The sequence below is a fragment of the Dromiciops gliroides genome, chromosome 1, assembly GCF_019393635.1.
Source record: "Dromiciops gliroides isolate mDroGli1 chromosome 1, mDroGli1.pri, whole genome shotgun sequence".
NCBI classification, from domain to species: domain Eukaryota; kingdom Metazoa; phylum Chordata; class Mammalia; order Microbiotheria; family Microbiotheriidae; genus Dromiciops; species Dromiciops gliroides.
In genome coordinates, this window is record NC_057861.1 from 429,528,207 (window position 1) to 429,548,566 (window position 20,360).

General features: G+C 39.4%; 1 protein-coding gene across 7 annotated transcripts in view; it reads left to right on the plus strand.

Annotated features, from left to right (window-relative positions):
• LHFPL2 (LHFPL tetraspan subfamily member 2) overlaps nucleotides 1-20,360 on the plus strand; it is a 254,259-nt gene that overhangs the window by 141,413 nt on the left and 92,486 nt on the right. For 5 of the 7 annotated variants that reach the window (XM_043978580.1, XM_043978577.1, XM_043978576.1 and 2 more), the window contains one exon: nucleotides 17,597-17,720. The exons of the other annotated variants lie outside the window; for them this stretch is intronic. The gene's annotated coding sequence lies outside the window, so the exon portion shown is untranslated. The remainder of the gene's footprint in view (nucleotides 1-17,596; nucleotides 17,721-20,360) is intronic. 7 annotated transcript variants of the gene reach the window in all.

Below are 20,360 nucleotides of genomic sequence, written 5' to 3' on the forward strand. Positions count from 1 at the left end.
ATTGCTTAGGTCATCAAATTTATGTAATGAAGACTAATACTTGAAAAAATATGACTGAAAATATACTTCAGAGATCCAACATAAATGACTGAAATGAGCCAGTTAATTTTTCTCGATTTTCACTCCCAGATTTTTGCTCTTTGAAATTTCCACATCCTCATTTTCAGTTCCCCTTCTTAGATGCTTTGTCAGTCAAGTTTTCTCTGTAGGCTCACAGGATGAATTGCCTGGAAGAAAAGCCACAAAGTCAAACTGTGAGCTAGAAAATAACAAAATGCTGAGCCTGACTCCCAGTTATACCAGGTCTGATTATCTGTGCTCCTTAAAGGCAAAGTAAGTGATTTCAGATCCCTCCTCTTAAATACTTGACAGTTTTGGCAAGAAATTTGTTGTGGAAGATAAAACCAGTAGCTAAAAATTCGGAATGAGTAGAATTCCAATTATCCATTCTTGGTGTGTTTTTTTTTTCTCAATTACCAGTGAAAAAGTAATTTTATAAGTGGTTTACTTTTTATTATCTTGAAGCTATATCTTAATTAGTGCTAGGCCCTGAGAGTTATATTAGGAGGGGAACAGACCAATCAGAAAGCCATCTGAAGTAGGAATCTATGGATTTTGTTCTGAGGTCTTTATCTCATCAGCAATTACCAACCCCTTATAAGTTGACCAGGTCAAGAGTTGTCTCTGGATCTCTCCAATCCCACCAAAATGCATTCCATCAAAAGAAGAGCTACCAGAAAATAACAACGAGAAGGGTCTTATAAAAGAGGTAGATTCTCTCAGGAAGAACTAGATACCAGATTTATCTCACTTGAACCAGAATCCAATAAAGACATTGATCTAAGAAGAAACAAATGTTCACAGCATAAGGTTCAGACAGGCTTTACCATGAGATGTTATCATCATCATCACTTTCTGTTCTAAAACACAAGAGTTTTACAAAATGCTTTCCTCACAACATTTCTGTGAGGTAGGTAGTCCATAGTATTAATATTTCAATTTCCCAGATACAAAACACTGAGCTTCAGAAAGTTGTGATTTGCTTAAAATTACACATTTAATAAGCATCAGAGCTAGTCCTCAATCTCCAGGTCAAGTGCTATTTCCACTAAACCAGGGCTTCTTAACCTAGAGTCCATAAACATTTTTAACATTTTCTTTCTTTTGGGGGGAGGAGCAAGCAGTGAGGGTTAAGTGACTTGCCCAGGGTCACACAGCTAGTAAGTGTCAAGTATCTGAGTTTGGATTTGAACTCAGGTTTTCCTGAATCCAGGGCCAGTGCTTTAACCACTGCACCACCTAGCTGCCCCATTTTTAACATTTTGATAACTGTATTTCAGTATAATTGTTGTTTTTTTTTTTTCTAATCCTGTTTTTTATGCCTTTAAAAGTATTATTCTGTGAAGGGGTCCTTAGGCTTCACCAGATTGCCAGAGATTAAGATTAAGAGCCTCTGCCCTAGATGGACCATGTAGTGCGGAATAGCACTGTAACTAGCTAATTTTGCAACCAAGTCAAGAATAGAAAGTTGCACATCCTTTTCTAATGAACTGGCATACTTGAAATATGTCAACATCTATTTTTTTATTTTTTAAATTCATTTTGAATTTAAGTACATGAAGAGGGAAAAAAGAACATTTCCGTGTACACAACTCAACATAAAAAAAAGATTCACTATAAAACCACGAATTTACATTTCATACTGTTTGTAAACACCTACTTTAAATATTTTCCTGCATCTTTCAGCTTTATATGCCTGAGGGAAGTGCCTCATTGACATATCATAGTTATGGCTCTGGTCCAGCGTTCCATGGAAAGCATGATTCAGACACAAAGACTATTTCTGAAAGGAGCTGCTCTTTAGTAACTCTCCACTGGGTGGTGAGGAGGGAATGTTCCTTATAACCAATAGCCAAAGGCATCTTGTTCAAGAATATTTAGCAACTGACTAGATGGATATGTAGCATGAATGAGTAAGAATCTGAGAATGACATGTAGGTTGTGAACCAGGGTAGCTGGGAAGATGCTGATGTCCTTAGGAATAGGAAATTTTAGAGGGGAGAAAATAATATCAAAAAATAAAATCAGGGAAAGATAATGAGTTCTGTTTTGGACATGTTGAGTTGAAATACCTATGGAACATCCAGTTAAATATAACTGTGGCAGTATCTGAGTGCTGAAAACTATCTTTTTTTTCAGATTCCATTTGGATATAATGATGAGCTATGTGTCTTTATATTTCAAAGCCAAAAAAAAAAATGTGGAGACTCTAGAAAGAAACCTCAATGGTATCATCAGTCTTTCAGCCATTCCTGACCATCAGCAATGCTTTTTAGCCTTGATAAAATTGTCTATAACGTTTATTATTGATGAAATAGCCAGTAAGTTATTATTCCTGGGTTGGGATGTCAAATGACCTGTATAAGTGGGATTTTTGTCCTATTCCGGAGTCTTCCCCTGCCATACATCTGGTCACGATAAAAAGAGAGGGAAAAAAAGAACAGTTGTTCTATTGTGGGAATGCAATACAGATCACTAAATCAGATAGAAGTGGGTCATGAGTTCTTGATAGAGGCCACAAAATTACCCAAGAGGCAAGATATAGTAGCAATGGGGAACTTAAATCAGTTCAGATTTTTGTTGGACATCATATTCCAGTAAGGGCAAAGCATCTGTTAAATCCATGCCTCATTGCAGTTTCACCTCTAAATACAGGATGATCCAGGACAGTTAGTACTTTGGACCTAGTTCTGGCCAACAAATAAGACTTTGTAGGTGAAGTAGAAGCCATAGGAATATTGGGGGAAAATTACTCTGTCATTCTGCAGGCTTCAGTAGTCAAGGAAAGAATGCTGTCCATAGTCATCTATGTAGTCTAGACTTTAGGAGAGCAAGTTTCCAAAAGTTCAGAGAAAAGATGAGTATTGTCACATGGATAAAGATTCTAAGAGAGAAAATAATTCAAGAAGAATGGGAAACTCAGAAAACAAAATTCTGATTTTATAATCATGAATGAAAGAAAAGAAACTAATTTAGCTTCAAAGAACACTCCCTAATGTCCTTAGATTTTAAAGGTGCATGCACAAGAAACAGTTGGGACAAAGTAGAAGCACGGTCAGGGAAAGATTAGTCGAGACTTATGAAAAATGCCGAGAACAACAAAAAATGAGATTTTTTTTTTTTTAAAGCTGTGTTCAGGGCAAGTGTGGAAAAAATGGAAATAAAATAGCCGTTGAATAGTTCTTCTTCCTGTCTTCTATTAACATAGTCTGTCCCCAGGCAGAGCCTGCCTCGTCTTTATTCTTCTTCTCGCCCTGCATTTTGATATTCTGATAGATTCATAATATTCTAAGTGTTGACCCACTATCCATTAGTGCAGATCATAATTCATCCACACCTCTCCATCCCGTGAGATTTTTGTTAATGTTCCCTTCACAAAGCCTCTGCAGAGGATCCTCCAATGTGTTAAAGGCCTTCCTCCACATATTTTGACATTTTGAGGGTACCAGTGGAATCCTTGTGTTGTCTATATGCCTCCAAGGAGGCAGTGTGGTTGCAGTGGAAAGATTGCTGGATTCAAAGGACTGATCTTTTTTCTTTCTTTCTTTCTTTTTTTGTTTTTTGTTTTTTTGTTTTTTGAGGGCAATGAGGGTTAAGTGACTTGCCCAGGGTCACACAACTAATATGTGTCAAGTATCTGAGGCTGGATTTGAACTCAGGTCTTCCTGAATCCAGGGCCGGTGCTCTATCCACAGGACTGATCATATCTTAATTCTGCAACTATCTGTGCATCCTGGACAAAGTTATCTTAACCACTTTGTCTCTGGCCCTGTTCCCTCATCTGCAAAATGAGGGGGTTGGACCAGATGACCTCTAAGGGTCCTCTCAGTTCTAAATATGTAATCCTGTGACTTATGCACAAGAGGTGGTGTAAAGACATGGACAGGTTATATATTAGAGAAGATGGACCAGTTGTGTTGCAAGCACCTTTGGGACAGGATCTGTTGTATTGTTTGTCCTCAGGAAGAGGCACTCACACATAGGTGCTTAACAAATGCTTGTCGAATTGAATTAAAAAGTGAAGAAATAACATATAGACAACACAAGGATTCCACTGGTACCCTCAAAATGTCAAAATATGTGGAGGAAGGCCTTTAACACATTGGAGGATCCTCTGCAGAGGCTTTGTGAAGGGAACATTAACAAAAATCTCACGGGATGGAGAGGTGTGGATGAATTATGATCTGCACTAATGGATAGTGGGTCAACACTTAGGATATTATGAATCTATCAGAATATCAAAATGCAGGGCGAGAAGAAGAATAAGGACGAGGCAGGCTCTGCCTGGGGACAGACTATGTTAATAGAAGACAGGAAGAAGAACTATTCAACGGCTATTTTATTTCCATTTTTTCCATTAAGGAAAACAACCCTCAGACTGAAAACAGCCAAATAAATGTGGCTGAGATGGAACCAAAGAAAGGAAAAGAGATAAGATCCTAGGGAACACCCTGTTAAATTATGAGCTCCTCAAGGGCAGATACTGTCTTTTGACTTTGTTTCATTCCCCAGAATTTAGCACTATGCCTGGCACATAGTAGGTACTTAATAAATGTCTGTTAACTGACTGAGTGATTCTAAATTAATTTAAATCTTCTGGCCTAGACCGGTCTCATTCTAGAACATTGAAAAAACAAACAATGCAGATATTATGAATGAGTTGCTGGTGTTGATTTTTGAGATTATGGCATGGAGAATGCCAGTGACCATTTCACTTTCTTGTTACACCAAGCAGTGCCTGACACATAGCACGTACTCAATAAATGCTTGTTGATTAAGTGATCATATGATACTTTAAAATTAACTTACGAGTTTTAAAGATGGAATGAGCTGTTTATGTTTTGGATAATAAAATCAGCACACAGTAATTCAACAATCCAATTGAACAAAAAGTTATTATTTATTTTGTGCTAGTTGGCTGTGCTATGGTGATGAAGAGACAAGTGAAAAAAAATTTTTAAGCCACAATGATATCAGATAACTAATAAAATAAAAATTAACAGAAATAAATGTAAAGTTAGGCATTTTGGTTCAGAATTATAATCCTTGACTTCTGGATCGTTTTAATTGGAAGAACGGCTTCTCTTATACAAGGTGTTCAATAGCTTAAAACTGTACCGGGGGGCAGCTAGGTGGCGTAGTAGATAAAGCACCAGCCCTGGATTCAGGAGGACCTGAGTTCAAATTCGGCCTCAGACACTTAACACTTACTAGCTGTGTGAGCCTGGGCAAGTGACTTAACCCCAATTGCCTCACTAAAAAACCTGCAACAGAAAGTTTTTTACTCTACATTAAATAGCCTCAGTTTCTTCAACACTATCCTGACTGTTGTTGTTCCCTAGATGCTCTCAAACTTAACAATCTGCTTGAATGAATAAATAGCTGAAAAGGCACTTACTATGTGCCAAACACCATGCTAAGTACTGGGAATACAAATGGAATTATGAGACAGTCTTTACTTTCAAAGTGCATACAGTCCAATTGAGGGAAATTGCATATAAAAGAAAATTCAGCTGCAGAGCATTTGAAAAAGCCCAGAAGTCCATAGTATTTAGTGGTGATGTTATTGGTAAGGCCCAGAATCCCTAGATCACATTAGTAGAGTAGATGACAGTGATGGCAGAGTTCTGGGGCCCTGGAGGTCCTTAGGAAGCAGTAGCAGGACAGATGGAAAGGCCTGGTTACCCTCCATCTCACCAGCAGGAATAGAGTAGGTGACTCCCATCTCATTTAAGGTATTGATTTTTTTCAACCTGAGAACAAGACTATATTTAATTAATATTAAAAAAAATTTTTACAGAACCTATCCAATATGCTAGCTTTTTAAGATGTATTTATTTGGGAGGGGATCCTGATTCATCTATTTTGTGAGTCATTCTCAATTTTAGATAATCTGTAATTCTGATAAGTTTATAATCTATGTTTGGAAAAGAAAATAGCAAACCGGAGAAAGAAATGGAGGGCTTCAGAGAAAGGCTATTTGGTCCATTGTAAGGGAGTGTTGCTGAGCTGATTTTTTTTTGGTCAGGTGTGATGGATATGGCCACCAAAAGCCCTTTTAATTCTGAGGTTCCATGATTTTCTGTGAACATGTTTATTGAAATGAGATGATATATATATATATATATATTTTTTTTTTTTAAACGGGGCAGTGGGGGTTAAGTGACTTGCCCAGGGTCACACAGCTAGTAAGTGTCAAGTGTCTGAGGACAGATTTGAACTCAGGTACTCCTGAATCCAGGGCTGGTGCTTTATCCACTGCGCCACCTAGCCGCCCCCAGAGATGATATATTTTTTAAAGGAAATTTAATGCTTAGGAGAGTTGAATGCAGCAAAATAAAATCCACTGATTTTTTTTTTTCTACATCACATTGGGCATATTTCTTCCCAGAGATTGGAAGTAGTTCTGGTCTCTTCTTGAGGCTGTCACACTGATTTTGAATATGACAATAAAAAGTTCTTCAGTGTTTTAGTTAATGTAATCAATTAGTAAACCTGAATCTCAGACTTTCCTAAAGGCTCCACCTCTGGTACCTGCTGATTAAACTGCAGCTAGGTCCCGATCAGTATGAATACATTCTCATGTGTTCTAATTTGCACTATTCAAAGTTAAAATTACATAAAATGTGGTAATTGGTTCCAGCCAAAGGAAATACGCCACAAGAATTTTGATTCATTCATTATTCCCACTAATCTAGATCTTGCTGTGCTTTTCTGGTTGCCTTTCACAGTTTTATAACTAATTGTTTCATCTGTCTGCTTGAGACACTTCAAAGCACTAAGAGATATTGCTAGGGCAATGAGTTTAAACTTTGCCAGTATTTTACAGGCTTTTCAGAGAATTTAAAAGGTCACAGGAGTTCAAATGTCAGCCATTCTGAGGTGGAGGATAAAGGGGACCAGGGAAATTGTGAAGATTTAGATTTCTTTTTTTTCCAGGCAACACACACCTGTGCAGACTGTGGTCCTTGATTTTTTTGTTAGGAATAAATACTGACAATTGTGTCTGTAACTGATTTGGGGCAACACAAGAGACTGCATTTGCATGGCTTCTTGCAGGATTTCTTTTTTTCCTTAACACTAATCAGCCTGCAGAGCCATAACATCAACAAGGAAATTAAATTTTTTTTTCCATGCACTCAGATCTGGAAGAAAAACAATTTCTAACGGAAATCTGTGGCCCACAAAAGCGGAGCCGTCTTTATAAAGTTGGGGAATTCCTGGGGAAGGCAAAAAAGATGCATCCAGTTCTGTCAGCAGGCCTTTCTTCTTAGCCATCCTTCCTTGGTTTCTTCTCTCTATTCTCTTTTCTTATGCTAAATTTCCTGTGCTACATTTTATCTTGGGAAATTCATTCCACCCTCTTTCATATTTTTTCCAACAATCTCACTTTGGAAAATAAAATCTCTCAAAAGTAGAAGATGGAAGAGATAGAGCCTAACTGTAACAGTTCTTATGAAAAGGTTGAGTGTGAGCCAACAGTGTAACATGGAAGCCAAATGAGCTAATACTGTCTCCAACAGTTCCTGCCCTCAAGGGCCTTACAGTCTAATAGGGGAAGACAAGACACAAAAGGAAGCTGAAAAGCTATGGGAAAGGTGTGGAATAGTAGGTATAGAGGTATCTCATTCCATGGAGTCAAAACCAACCAGAGCTGCCGATCAAAAATGGAGAGTTACCTGGAAAATTTGAGCCCTTTATAAAGGAAAACTTTGGGAGGAGTTTATTGCTCTGTCTGCCAGTTGAAAGGGGAGAGGCAACTGAGGGAGTTGAGAAGGTATTAAGTATCAAAAGCTGAGTCAGGCTGCATGGTGATGAAATATCACGTTCAATTTACCCTGGGGCAGGCATCATCTTTCTCAGAGTGGAAACTAAGCAGAGGGTTGCTGGTGGAAAATATAGTTACCAAGCAAGTAAGCAAGCAGACAGGTGTAGTGTGGTAATAATGGAGCCAGTCTTGAAGCCATGGAGACCTGAATGCAAATCCTCCCTTTCACATGTATTCCTTGTATGACCCTGGGCAAGTCATTTCTCTTTTCAATGAGGCATCTCCTAAAGACTATAAAAATTGAAAAGAAGGTGCCAACTTGCTTTGGTAGAGAGTTTCCTCCCCTGGAGTTCCTTAGACTAAGGAAATCATAGTTCTGGTCATTATCCCTCTGTGAATATGTATGTGTATATGTGCATACATACACATGTGTGAGCACACATGCACACACACACACACTTTCTACTCCACAGCCCAATCCCTAGTCAGGCCATATCTGAAACCCTGTGTTCACATCTAAGCATTATATTATAGGAAATCCATAAACAATCTTGACAATTTCCAAAAAAAAATGGCAGCCATGATGATATTGGCACTGGAGAACATGAAAATTATTTAGAGGAACTTAGGGGTGGTTAGCTTATAAAAGAAAAGAGCTTGAGAGAGCATAAAACCATTATCAGGTTTGAGAAGGAACTGCCCTGTGGGAGACAAATGAAAGATATCCTTCTGTTTGTCCCTGGGATGAGACTTAGGAGCAATGGGTGGCATTTTCAGATGTGTTAAGGTCACTCATTGTGGATGTTGTAGAAAGGATTTTGGGTCAAGTATAGGTTGCACCAGATTGCCTCTGGGATCCCTTACAAATCTTAGATTCTGTGACTCTATAAAAAGTCCTGTGATGCCATGCATGGGCACTCCCTTCGCTGAAGCAGACATGCATCATGGGATGTCTACCTGCATGGTGTAGATGGTTTCCTGAACTGCTCAGGGGAAATTAGATCATTGTTAAAGTTTGCCCTGTTCTGGCCTAATCTTAGAGACACCACATCACACTGAGAAATCTGAGCAAGATTTAAATAGAGAACACATACAGATACAGGTGTGTCTAAGAGAAAGAGCAAATATTTTATCTGCCACACAAGGAAGAGTCAGATTCAGGATCTGAATTGTAAAGAGTAGAATCAAGAAGACCAATACAAAAGCAGTCTCCTTAAATCCAACTCCCTGATAATCACATCTGCCTTGTAATAATAGTAGTGATGACAATGGTGACAATAATAACTAACATTTATATAGCACCTTCTGCATGCCAGAGACCATGCTAAGTGCTTTACCATCATTATCTCATTTGATCCTTCCAACAACCCTGGGAGGTAGATGCTATTATTATCCCCATTTTATAGATGAAGAACCTAAGGCAAGCAGGTTAAGTGACTTTCCCAGGATCACACAGTTAGTAAATGTCTGAGGTCAGACTTGAACTCAGGTCTTCCTGATTCCTGGCTCAGCACTCTTATCTACTGCACCATCTAGGAAACCCCTACACAAGTCATCCTGCAAATCCTGCTTGGTGATGAGTTTAAATAGGGGCTGGGAGAGAGTAGTTATATTTACTCTAGTCATTTTAAATCTAAAAATGAATGTTGCTTTGGGGTGGGAGGATGGAATAGGACAGGGAATGGAGAGAATATTTTGCAAGCATCTAGTTTCTGGGTAACTTCATTAATATGTAGAATCTTCGCCATCACTCTGTAAAATGACATGACTTTTCCAAAGTTACGCAGCAATCAGTGGCAGAGTGAATTGAAATCTAAACATCCTACCCATTTGCTTTTGTTTGTAAAGCTTAAAATTCTAGCTAGTCTGTCTAAAATATAATGAGTGGTCTTCAATAAATTATAAGCTTTAGCAAGAGTTAGACTTTTAAGCATTTACTAAGGAGAATAAGAATTTGGTAAAGAGAGAGAGAAAGGCCTACATTCATCTATCTATTAAAGGGAGAGAGCATTCCTAGCTCTGCTCTCCACCAGAGTCCACAGAAAAGAGAGCGAGTCAGAGCACCAGGCTCCCCCCTCTTCCTCCCACCAGCAAACATCACTTTTTGATGCCAAAGAAAAGACGCATGGTCTTGCCCTCAGAGACCTTCACCTCATGGCAGAGCTTTTCTACAGTAAGTGTCCAGCAGGTGGCGTCATTCCAATCGTTACATGTTTTACCCCCAAATAAATAAGTATATCAAAGTCGCTATCCCTTCAAGAGAAAAAACGCAGGGGCACCTTGGCTGGAAGCCTGATCATCATTACACACTTTTTGAGTAATTGGGGAGTGGTGGGGGAAAGAGGAGGAAAGGAGGCTATCTACAGCCAGGTTCTGATTAGTCCGAGGGAAGAATGCTGATTAAGTGGTCACATTATTCAAATTCTCACTGCATATTTTTCATTGGGCTGGAACAAATGACCAGATTTTATGTAATTATTACTTTGAATAGTGTGATTCTATGCTACATGCTATCATTTCAAGGGATTCATTATTAGAGCTTATCAGTATCTGACCCTGCTTGTTGGGGGGTGGGATGAATAGAGAAAGAATGACATAAAAATGCTTTTCTTTATTTTTTTGTCAGAATGAGGGAGAAGGGGAGAGAATTTTTTTGAAGGAAGCAAATAAATGACTCAATCTATAACCAAAATCATTAGGGCAATGAAAAATTCCCTCTGAAAACTCAATAAATTCCAGGGTTTTATGTTCAACTTGAGATTTGGGAACCAACAGGTCAGTCAGACAAGGCAGACCTCTACAACAGATTCTTTCAGATTAAATAAAGAAAAGCAGGATCAATCTGTCTGTCTCTTTCCCTCCTCCTCCCTGGAGGCCCCTGGAAATGAGCCTGGGAATCCACTTCAACCCAGGCTCCTGAATTATTATCCTCTAATCAAATAGAGGAAAGGCACCAAAGGGCAGGATTTCACAGGGCATTCTTCACCCAGTACACCAGCCACAATTGTACATTCATCTCTAACAGGGTTACCCACTGCCAAGGTAGCAACTGTTAGCAGTAATGAAGAACGATGGGCTGCAGCCGACATGATTTATCAGCATATGATACAAGGGAACATTTCCTGTTAATTTTTTATTTTATCTCCTTTTCTAGTTCACATCATGAAGTGATGCTTCCTTATGTGAACTGAGGTGCAAACCTACCAAAATTTTATTAAAACTGAGACAAAAAGAGTACACCAGTTGGGGCGGAGAAGGGGAGAGGAACACCAATAATATCTAAATATTGCCTCAGAGTAAGCATTCCATAAACTTTTAGCACTTGGAGTGGGTAGGGGGGGTAGAGAGAAAAAGGGAGGAGGAGGAGGAAGAAGAAGGAGGAGGAGAGAGACCAAATATTTAATGAGACATTCCGCAAAACTCCTCTTAGGTGTCATTAGGCCTTTTTGGTCATTTCTCACCCATCTAAATACACCAAAGTTAAGTTTCTCTAGAACATTCTGGGTAGATGAAAAAAAAGTTTTTTCAATTGAATAGAAGGTTGGATACAGAAACTGAGAAATGAGGGCAAACAAGTACTGTGTATCACATGAGAGATTCACTGAGAAAAACTGACAGATTGAGTGTTCCTGCTGGCTTAGTTAATTTCAAAGTACATCATTTATAGGTATATGTTTTGGTTTTGACCTGTAATTTCACTAGAGAACTTGAAATGTAGAAATTCTTTTTACTAATGCATACAGGCAACTCACATTTCACTTGTTTTTGTTTTTGGTTTTTTGCGGGGCAATGAGGGTTAAGTGACTTGCCCAGGGTCACACAGCTAGTAAGTGTCAAGTGTCTGAGGCCGGATTTGAACTCAGGTCCTACTGAATCCAGGACCGGTGCTTTATCCACTGCGCCACCTAGCTGTCCCCAGGTTCACTTGTAACTATGTGAGTATATAAACACACAAATATATGTGTATACACATATGTATATACACATACATATTTGTGAGAAAGAATGTTTGATAGAGATTATCTGTCTTCTCTCTATATGGATGCATTTATAAATAACTTTATAATACATTTAGTGATAAAAGTAGCATTTGAACCCAAGTCTTCCTTCCAGTAGTCTCCACCAAACATACTTTCTCACAAATGTGTATGTGTGTATACATACACATATGTTTTTCCTTTTTTTTTTTTTTGGTTGATTAGTCATGATTGACTCTTCATGACCCCATTTGGGGTTTTCTTGGAAAAGATACTGGAGTGAGTGGTTTGCCATTTCCCTCTCTAGTTCATTTTACAGACGAGGAAATAGAGGCAAACAGGGTTAAGTGACTTGGCCGGGGTGCCCCAGCTAGGATATGTCTAAGGCCAGATTTGAACTCAGGAAAGATGAGTTCTCTTGACTCCACTCTGGCATTCTCTCCACTATACCACCTAGATGCCTTTTTTCACCTTACCATCAACAAGTATTTGCAGAATTCCTATTAAATATATATGAGAGATGGGGCAAAAAAAAAAAATGTGGTTGGGAAGAAGTTGACAGAGTCCTGTTTCTGGATTTGAGGATTCTTCATGATCTGGTTGATCTAATTCAATAAATCCAGTCAAATAATTACTGTTGCATTTCTGTTCCCTGAATCTCCTCTGTATATGACGAAATACCTCTCCAATGTGATAGCTATTGTTGCCATAGTGAATGAAGTAGATGAAAATGCTTTGCTTCATAGTATCACCTTCAAAAATTTCAAGAATGAGATGAAATTGCTTTCTATTTGACAATGCTAAGGAAGGTAAAGAATGGTTAATGGGAGACACTTTGGGAAGGGGGCAGATTTGAAAGAGAGGAAGATGGAGAGAGAAATGAAATTAGAATAGCCTCAGCCTTGCTCCTTAAATTAAATAGCAGTTGGGGCATCTAGGCAGCGCAGTAGATAAAGCAGTGGCCCTGGAGTCAGGAGGACCTGAGTTCAAATCTGGCCTTAGACACTTAACACTTACTAACTGTGTGACCCTGGGCAAGTCACTTAACCTTCATTGCCCCACCAAGAAAAAAAATTTAAATAGAAGTTATGATACTTATCCCTATGTCCCTCCTGCTACTTAGAACCTTTAATAACAAGCTGAAATGCATCCTGACATTAAGTGTACTGGGAAGGGAGCCTTGCACTCTTATTTATCAATTATTTGGGGGTGGGGGAAGCATGGAGAATAAAATCCCAAAACTTTGCATTCAACTCTTTGAAATGTTTCCTAGGGTGGTTAAAAATTATTGTTGAGTTAAAAAAAAACACACCATAGATTACATAGTGGAGTAGGAAAAAACAACCTGGAAACATTAACAGAGAAAAACGGTCAATTATTTGTCCAATCTGGAACTTCCTTTAAGACTTAGTTCAAAATGAGAAGTCTATTTTCCAATCCAAATAGGGATTTTCCAGCAGTCTGAGCCAATATTCAGATGAAGAAGACCGGTTAGACACTGTTTTGATTATTAGCAATACCAGAAAGCAGCACCCAGCTTCCCATGAGTCACCCTGTCTGAGTCCAGACGGCTAACTGACTGCTCTGGTCATCTCTCAGAATTGCTAAATGGCCTGTCTGCACAGGTCTTAGCCTTTGGGCCTCTTCTCAGAGACTGCTCCGTAAGTGCAGAATGCCGATGAGGCCAAGACTCTCCTGATGGTTGAGGCAGTCATCTTCATTTAGACTTCGTTCTACTGGCTTAATAATTAAATTTAAGCAAGAGCCATTGCCTCAGATAGAGTCCATCTGTTCTGCTAACTGCCCAGCTGTGGACGTGTAAAAATCCTCCTTCCACGGTGCTCTCCGCTATATAGCAGGTTTAATTGTTACAGGCTCCTAGGAAGAAATCTGATTAGCAGATGTTAAAGGGGAACATTTTCAACAAGCCCTCGGTGTGAAGTGGTAATGTGAGAGGACTTATGCCTGAGCTTGCTGAGACCTGATTGATGGGTGCCTGGCTCGGGGAGCACTGGGGGCCTTGGAAATGACATCAGTTTTTCTCCTCAGTCCATTGAGGCCAGGTGGAGCTGTTTACATGAATGTCAGCCAGACTGCAATCTGATGCAGCACAGCTGGAAGGCTGTTCACCAGAGCAAATCAGAGCCCACTTCAATAGTTGCACCCTGGCCAGAAAGCCCTCCTTGTGAGACCCCTGCATCCTGGAGCTTTCCTAAATCCCCTGATGCCCGGTTCTCAGTGATTATATTATGAAGAAGCAAGAGAATTTGGGAATAGCATGAGAATAAGAACAGAAAAAAGCCCATTAGGTCACTGAAGTTCTTCCCTAGTTGCTGTAAGATTGTTCCTCATGGTATTCTTTTACAAAGTGCTTTGTAGAAATTTTTTTCTGAATGACTCAGGCTAGGGGTCTTCCACCAGTTCTCTTGGGAGATGGAAGGCTTTACTGTTGAGGAAATGTTTTCCTGATAATCTGGAGAAATTTGTGGTTGGCTGACTCCCTCTTCAACACTCCTTGGCTGTTCTTCCTTGGACCACCCTGAACAAGTCCCCTCCTACCTTTTTGGGTTCCCACACTTAAACATTTGTCATGCTTCCATTTCATAGCAATTAAACAAAGTGTTGGCTCTGTTCACTTGGCGCCTTCTGTACCGATCGCTTTTCTCTCATTTCTTCATCATCCTCTGGATCACATAGCAAAATGAGTTGCTTTCTTTTGATTGACATGCTTTGCATTTGATGTGTGTAACACTATGGCTGCCTTTCAGGTGGAGTCGGGGGAGGCTGTGTCTACTCATACAGGTGCACCATTTTACTTGAGCCTGTTTAGAAGTATTTCTGGCAACTACTTTTTGCTTGGTTGTTTTGGACCTGGGTTGAGGTATTACAGAATAATGGGTATAAAATACTGTGAAATAGAACATGACTCCTTTATTACCAGTAATAGGAATCTTATGCATCATCCAAATTCTTTGGCATAACTACATAAACACTTGTGGTCTCAGGCATTTCATTAGGGGATTTGCTGGTAGCCCAGGCTACATTTAGCAAATGTTAGTAAAGAAAAGAAAAGAAGGGTATTTGTATGGGCAGAAACCGCAACAGTGTTCTTACCTTTTTGTAAGCAGAGGGTGGTTTTGTTCATCTTCCCTTTTATTGTCATAAAGGAAGAATAAGAGTTGACCACTAGGACCCTTTGAGTTGAAAGGATAAAGAAGCATAGAGACCAAAAACATTATTAGTTCATTGGATTTGGGTGATCATAACTTCTAGTAAAAGTTAATGGAGAAAACTCTAATCAAGCCTGTGGGAATCAATTTGGAGTATTCAGACACACATCTGGCAGAAATGAGGAAAAAAATCACCAAAGGAACAGATGTTTTGGTAACTACCACGTCACCAACATGCAATCTCAATGGACCCAAATGGAAAGGAATCCTCGGGCTTCAGTGTGAAAATGATTTGACTTCTAGGTACATGAGCCAAGTCATGATTTTCCCTAAAAGGGACTTTTACACTGTTAGAGCTGAAAGAGACCTTAGGGATACCTAGCCCAACCCCCTCACTTTATAGATGTGGGAATGAAGAAGACCTGGAGAGTTGAAATGACTTGCCCAGGGTTGTAAAAAAATAATTTGCAACTGTAAGCTGAAGATGCAAGATGCAAAGCAGCTTTTATAATGCTCTTTTTCGATTTTCCAAAGTTCTTGACAATGTGTTTTAATTGTTCATGGAAAATATCATCAGGTTGGCTTTTAGAAAATGTCTTTCACATGTTTGTTTTTAGAGTTGCTGCTAATCTATGCCCATTCCACTAAAAAAAAAAAATGAGCTCTTATGAACTTGGAACTTAATGATCTGTAAATGGCCCTCAGTTGGGAAAAAAGGAAAGAGATAAAAATGCAACTCGCTGAGTATGTTCACAAAATGAGACCATTAAAGATAGGCATGCAGCTTTGAAAGTGTACACATAAACCAGGTTCACGTGCATCAGCTTGCCTGGCTCAATGCAATTCTGGTTGCATCAGTGTTAAAAGTAATATGACCAACTGAACGCCTTCAAGTGTCTGCAGGACCCTTTCTGTCTGTGATTTTGCCTCTGTGCATTTTCTCATAGTTTTTTTCCCCCCTCCAGCCTTTGGTGGTATTGTGAAAAGTCTATGAAAATTCTGGGCAGGAACTTCAGTGGATTATCCTTTGAAAGTGCTGAATACCCTGCAGCAGAACCAGTATCCCAGAAACCTCTTGGAGATGGTTCTGCATGCTCCTAAATAATAATCCTGACACCTACATAGTTTTAAGACTTAGAAAGTGTTTGACATACCTCATTTCATTGGATTCTTATAATCCTGTGACATAGGTATTGCACATATTTTAGCCCACATTTTACAGATGAGCAAACTGATACTGAAAGAGCCAATGGTTATACAGCAAATCTCTGGACTCTTAAGTTTATAGCATTCTTTCTCTTAAACTGTGACGGGTAAAATTATATGTGTGGTTGTGTTATTTCTGTCCCAAGTTTGGAGAAAATTAGCCGGGGTTCCTAATATAGTTGTTACTTATAAATTAGAACCTTTAGCACCAGTTTTGGGGCATTAAGCATTTATTAAAGTATATTAAACATTAATAAAGAGAGAACACTTTGAGTTCAGAAAGTTCTGAATTCCTACATACCTAGCACAAGGTGCTGCCACCACCTCAGAGTCTCAGGCCAAAAAAAAGAGAATTCCTGTGCCTGTGAGAGCAGGAGCTCCCTGCTGGTCCTGACTAGAGGCAGTCTCTACACACTGCTCCAAGCTAATTGACTGGTAGCATTCAAGTCCATTGATTGACATGACTTGAAGGTGGTCTTAGGTTAGTTAACTTCCTTTAGTTAGTTAGGAATGTCGATCTACATTTCCTTTGAAATTCTCCTGACTCGGGGCAGCTAGGTGGCACAGTGGATAGAGCACCGGCCTTGGAGTCAGGAGTACCTGAGTTCAAATCCGGCCTCAGACACTTAACACTTACTAGCTGTGTGACCCTGGGCAAGTCACCTAACCCCAATTGCCTCACTAAAAAATAAAAAAAAAAAATTCTCCTGACTCTGGGCTGGCCCTGCAAAACCAGCCAGAGTTCCTCTGTGTGTGGGGGGGGGGCAGGGGTGTCCCCCAAAACCCCATTATTTTCTCACACTACCATGTTAACCCCTTGATAACTTGATCTGTGCTGGAAAAAGCAAACAGGTTTCTCATGGAACTGCTCTAATAGGTGATTTATTTTTTTGTTTGATTTTTGGTTTTTTTGAGGGGCAGTGAGGGTTAAGTGATTTGCCCAGGGTCACACAGCTAGTAAGTGTCAAGTGTGAGGCCAGATTTGAACTCAGGTCCTCCTGAATCCAGGTCCAGTGCTTTATCCACTGCACCACCTAGCTGCCCCTAATAGGTGATTTATTAAAGCTGATGTGTGTAATATTGATATAAATAACATTTATATCAATCTTCATTTTTTTTACTCAGACATACTTCTGCCTCTCTGACTGTATAGATCATCTTGTAGCCCTGGCTTAAGCCACACATCAACTAAGGAATTCAGACTTTCCTAGCATCTGCTGCAGTCTTTCTCTGGGACCTTTTGTGCATATAAAATGGTGGGATGCCACTCACTCCTGCTAATTGACCAGATCTCTATATTAAACAATTTTTTTATGAGGCCTCTTCATGGTCATTTGAATACCTCCAAGAACAATGTTTTATGACCTGCTGTCAGTAAAGGTTTAATTCAGTGTATTTTTTTTTTCATTTAATAGGAGTATTTGAAAAAAGAAGTAAATTCTTCTTGACTGGCCTTTCAACAATTCATCCAGGTGGATCCGGTAATGACTTCAGTAGTTCTGCTGCGCATCCCATTTTTAAATAAGAGCAAAGTTTATAGTAAGTTTCTTTGGGGGAATAAGCTAGGCACTATCAGATGAGCAGAGACTCATGTGGGCGCTTAATATATATTAAGCAATAATTCAGGTCACCAGAGTACCATTTAGTAAACTAAAGTAACAATGTACTAAATGGTGCCCTGGGGCTTAAAAGATTTCATTTTCTTCCCCAACTGTCTAACTGACTTCCTGCAAGCAATTTATTCAGCAGAGGAACTGAACACAGCATAAGCTCATCATTAGGAGCATCGTAGGACATTTTTGACATTAGATTCTGTGCTGGATAAAGATGCCTCTGACATCCATGTTTAGCTTTTACTAACCCACCCTTCCTCAAAGGAAATATTATTTTGCTTGAAGAGGACACATAAAACAAGACTGCTAAATTGCAAAGTATTTGAGTTAACAGCTAATATTTAGCTTGAAGAATAATTCGTTGTAAGGCTTTGGAGATGAATGGACTGTAAAAATGCATTATGTGCTTTATACGACAAGAATCTTTTTAGTGGTTTCCAAAACATCTGTCTTGAAGAGGGCTGTTGAAATTCTTACATGTGAGTGTTTCCATTCATTGTTCATGAGAAACAAGAGCGAGTGGGAGGAACCCAATCACAGATCAAGAGGAAATGAGTGCACTTTCCACTTGGGATTACAATGCAAATGAATTCCATATTCAGATTGGGAATGTTTTCCTTTCCCTCCTCTGACCCTTCCATCCCCCAGATTCTTAATTTTTGCCCTACCTACTGCAGAGAGGTCTTTTCATGATGCCCATGTTTCCTAAAAATGGCAACTTTGGTTCTTTTCTATGTATAGAAAAATGACATGAATCCTGCTGAAATAACAAGACTAGAAAGTTGGTCAGACTTCCTAGCCAGGCTGGGTTGGTTTTACCCCAAAATAAATGCTATTCACCCTCTTGGTTCAAAATCAGCATAATCAGCAGAATGCTGGGGATCCTGACTGCACATACACAGATCAGTTTCTTGTATATTTTCAGAAACAAATGTGCCTCTTGACAAAGAATAAAGAGGCTTTCCCCATCCAGTTTTTACCATTACATTTGGAAAGAGAAACCAAGTACAAAGTTTCACGGTTTCAGTTAAGGAATTTTTTCCCCCTCTAAAATCAAAGTACAGCAAAGTTCCAAATGGGTAAAATACTGAATCCCATAATATGTATTTCAATTCACACTATTTGAAATTATAATTATGTAAAAGGTAGTAATTGGTATCTGCTCAATGGAAACCTGAAGTCCATATTCAAATAATTCAACCACATCTCAGAATTTATTGTTCACACTAATTAAGACCAAGCATAATTTGGTGCAGTTATGTTCAAATGGTATAGCCTTAAAGTATGTCAAATAAAAATACAATAGCTGCTATAGTATCCTGTACTAATGCGCTCTGAACCCCTGAGCATGAGGAATGGGTGTGTCCCTGGAGAAGCCAAAAGAGAGAAAATAGATGCTGTGAGAGGCTCTAATAGAGTGCTGACAGGAAGCTAAGAAGACCTGGGTTCAAGTCTCACCCCAGTGCATCCTGACTGTGTAACCCTGGGCAACTTAATTTCACAGTGTCCTGGGAAGTTCTCTAAGACTTTCTATTGCAGAGAAGGTGCCAACCTATAATGGTAGAAAAAAAATTTCCTTAGTCAATAAATATTTAAGTGCCTACTCTATACTAGGCGCTGTGCTAAGCCCCAGGGATACAAAGAGAGGCAAAAGACATCCCTGTTCTTAAAGATCTCATTGTCTAGGGGCCAGCTAGGTGGTGCACTGGATAAAGCACCTGCCCTGGATTCAGGAAGACCTGAGTTCAAATGTAGCCTCAGACATTTGGCACTTAACTAGCTGTGTGACCCTGGGCAAGTCACTTAACCCTCATTGCCCCAGAAAAAAAAAGATCTCATAGTCTAATAAAGGAGTTCTCACTTGGAAGTTCCCAGTATTAATGAAATCACAAGTCCAGTCCCTGACCTTAATGCTTTGCTGTTAATTAATTCCTCTTCATTCTGGGCCAGGCACATACTAATGCTACTACCAGTTCATTCAAAGAGCTTTACATCCCACAAAGTAATTTCTTCACAAAGACCTTATGATGAAACAGGTAGTGCAAGTGTTAATTATGCCAATTTTATAGAGGAAGAAAGGGAGACTCAGAGAGGTAGTGATTTACCCAAGTTCCCACTTTTGTTAAATGGTGGAACTAGGATTTCAAGCTGACTTCAAACTCCCAAGTCCAGTGATCTTTCCAATATAAATAATCAGGTCACCACTGACCTGAGATCCTTCATGTGATAGTCCTCTGGGCCTCTCAAATCTGCTCTTACACCTTGATCCCTTCAAGCACAGGATAAGAGTCAAGTGCAGGAACACTAAAGCTGGATTCAAACTCTACTGTCATAGCCTGGCACCTCTTTGTGTTTCTCTTTAGACACGGCTTGAGAACTATCTCCTAGAGGAGGTCTCTCCTGATTTCCCCCTCTATCCCCTTCCTATATCCTGCTTTGAAATTTGTCTTCTACCTAGTCTCTGTGCACATTGCATGGCAAATAGTAAGTGCTTAATAAATACTTGTTGATTTTATCTTTGTATCTATCCCAGCACTACTTTGACAATGCCTGACATATAATAGTT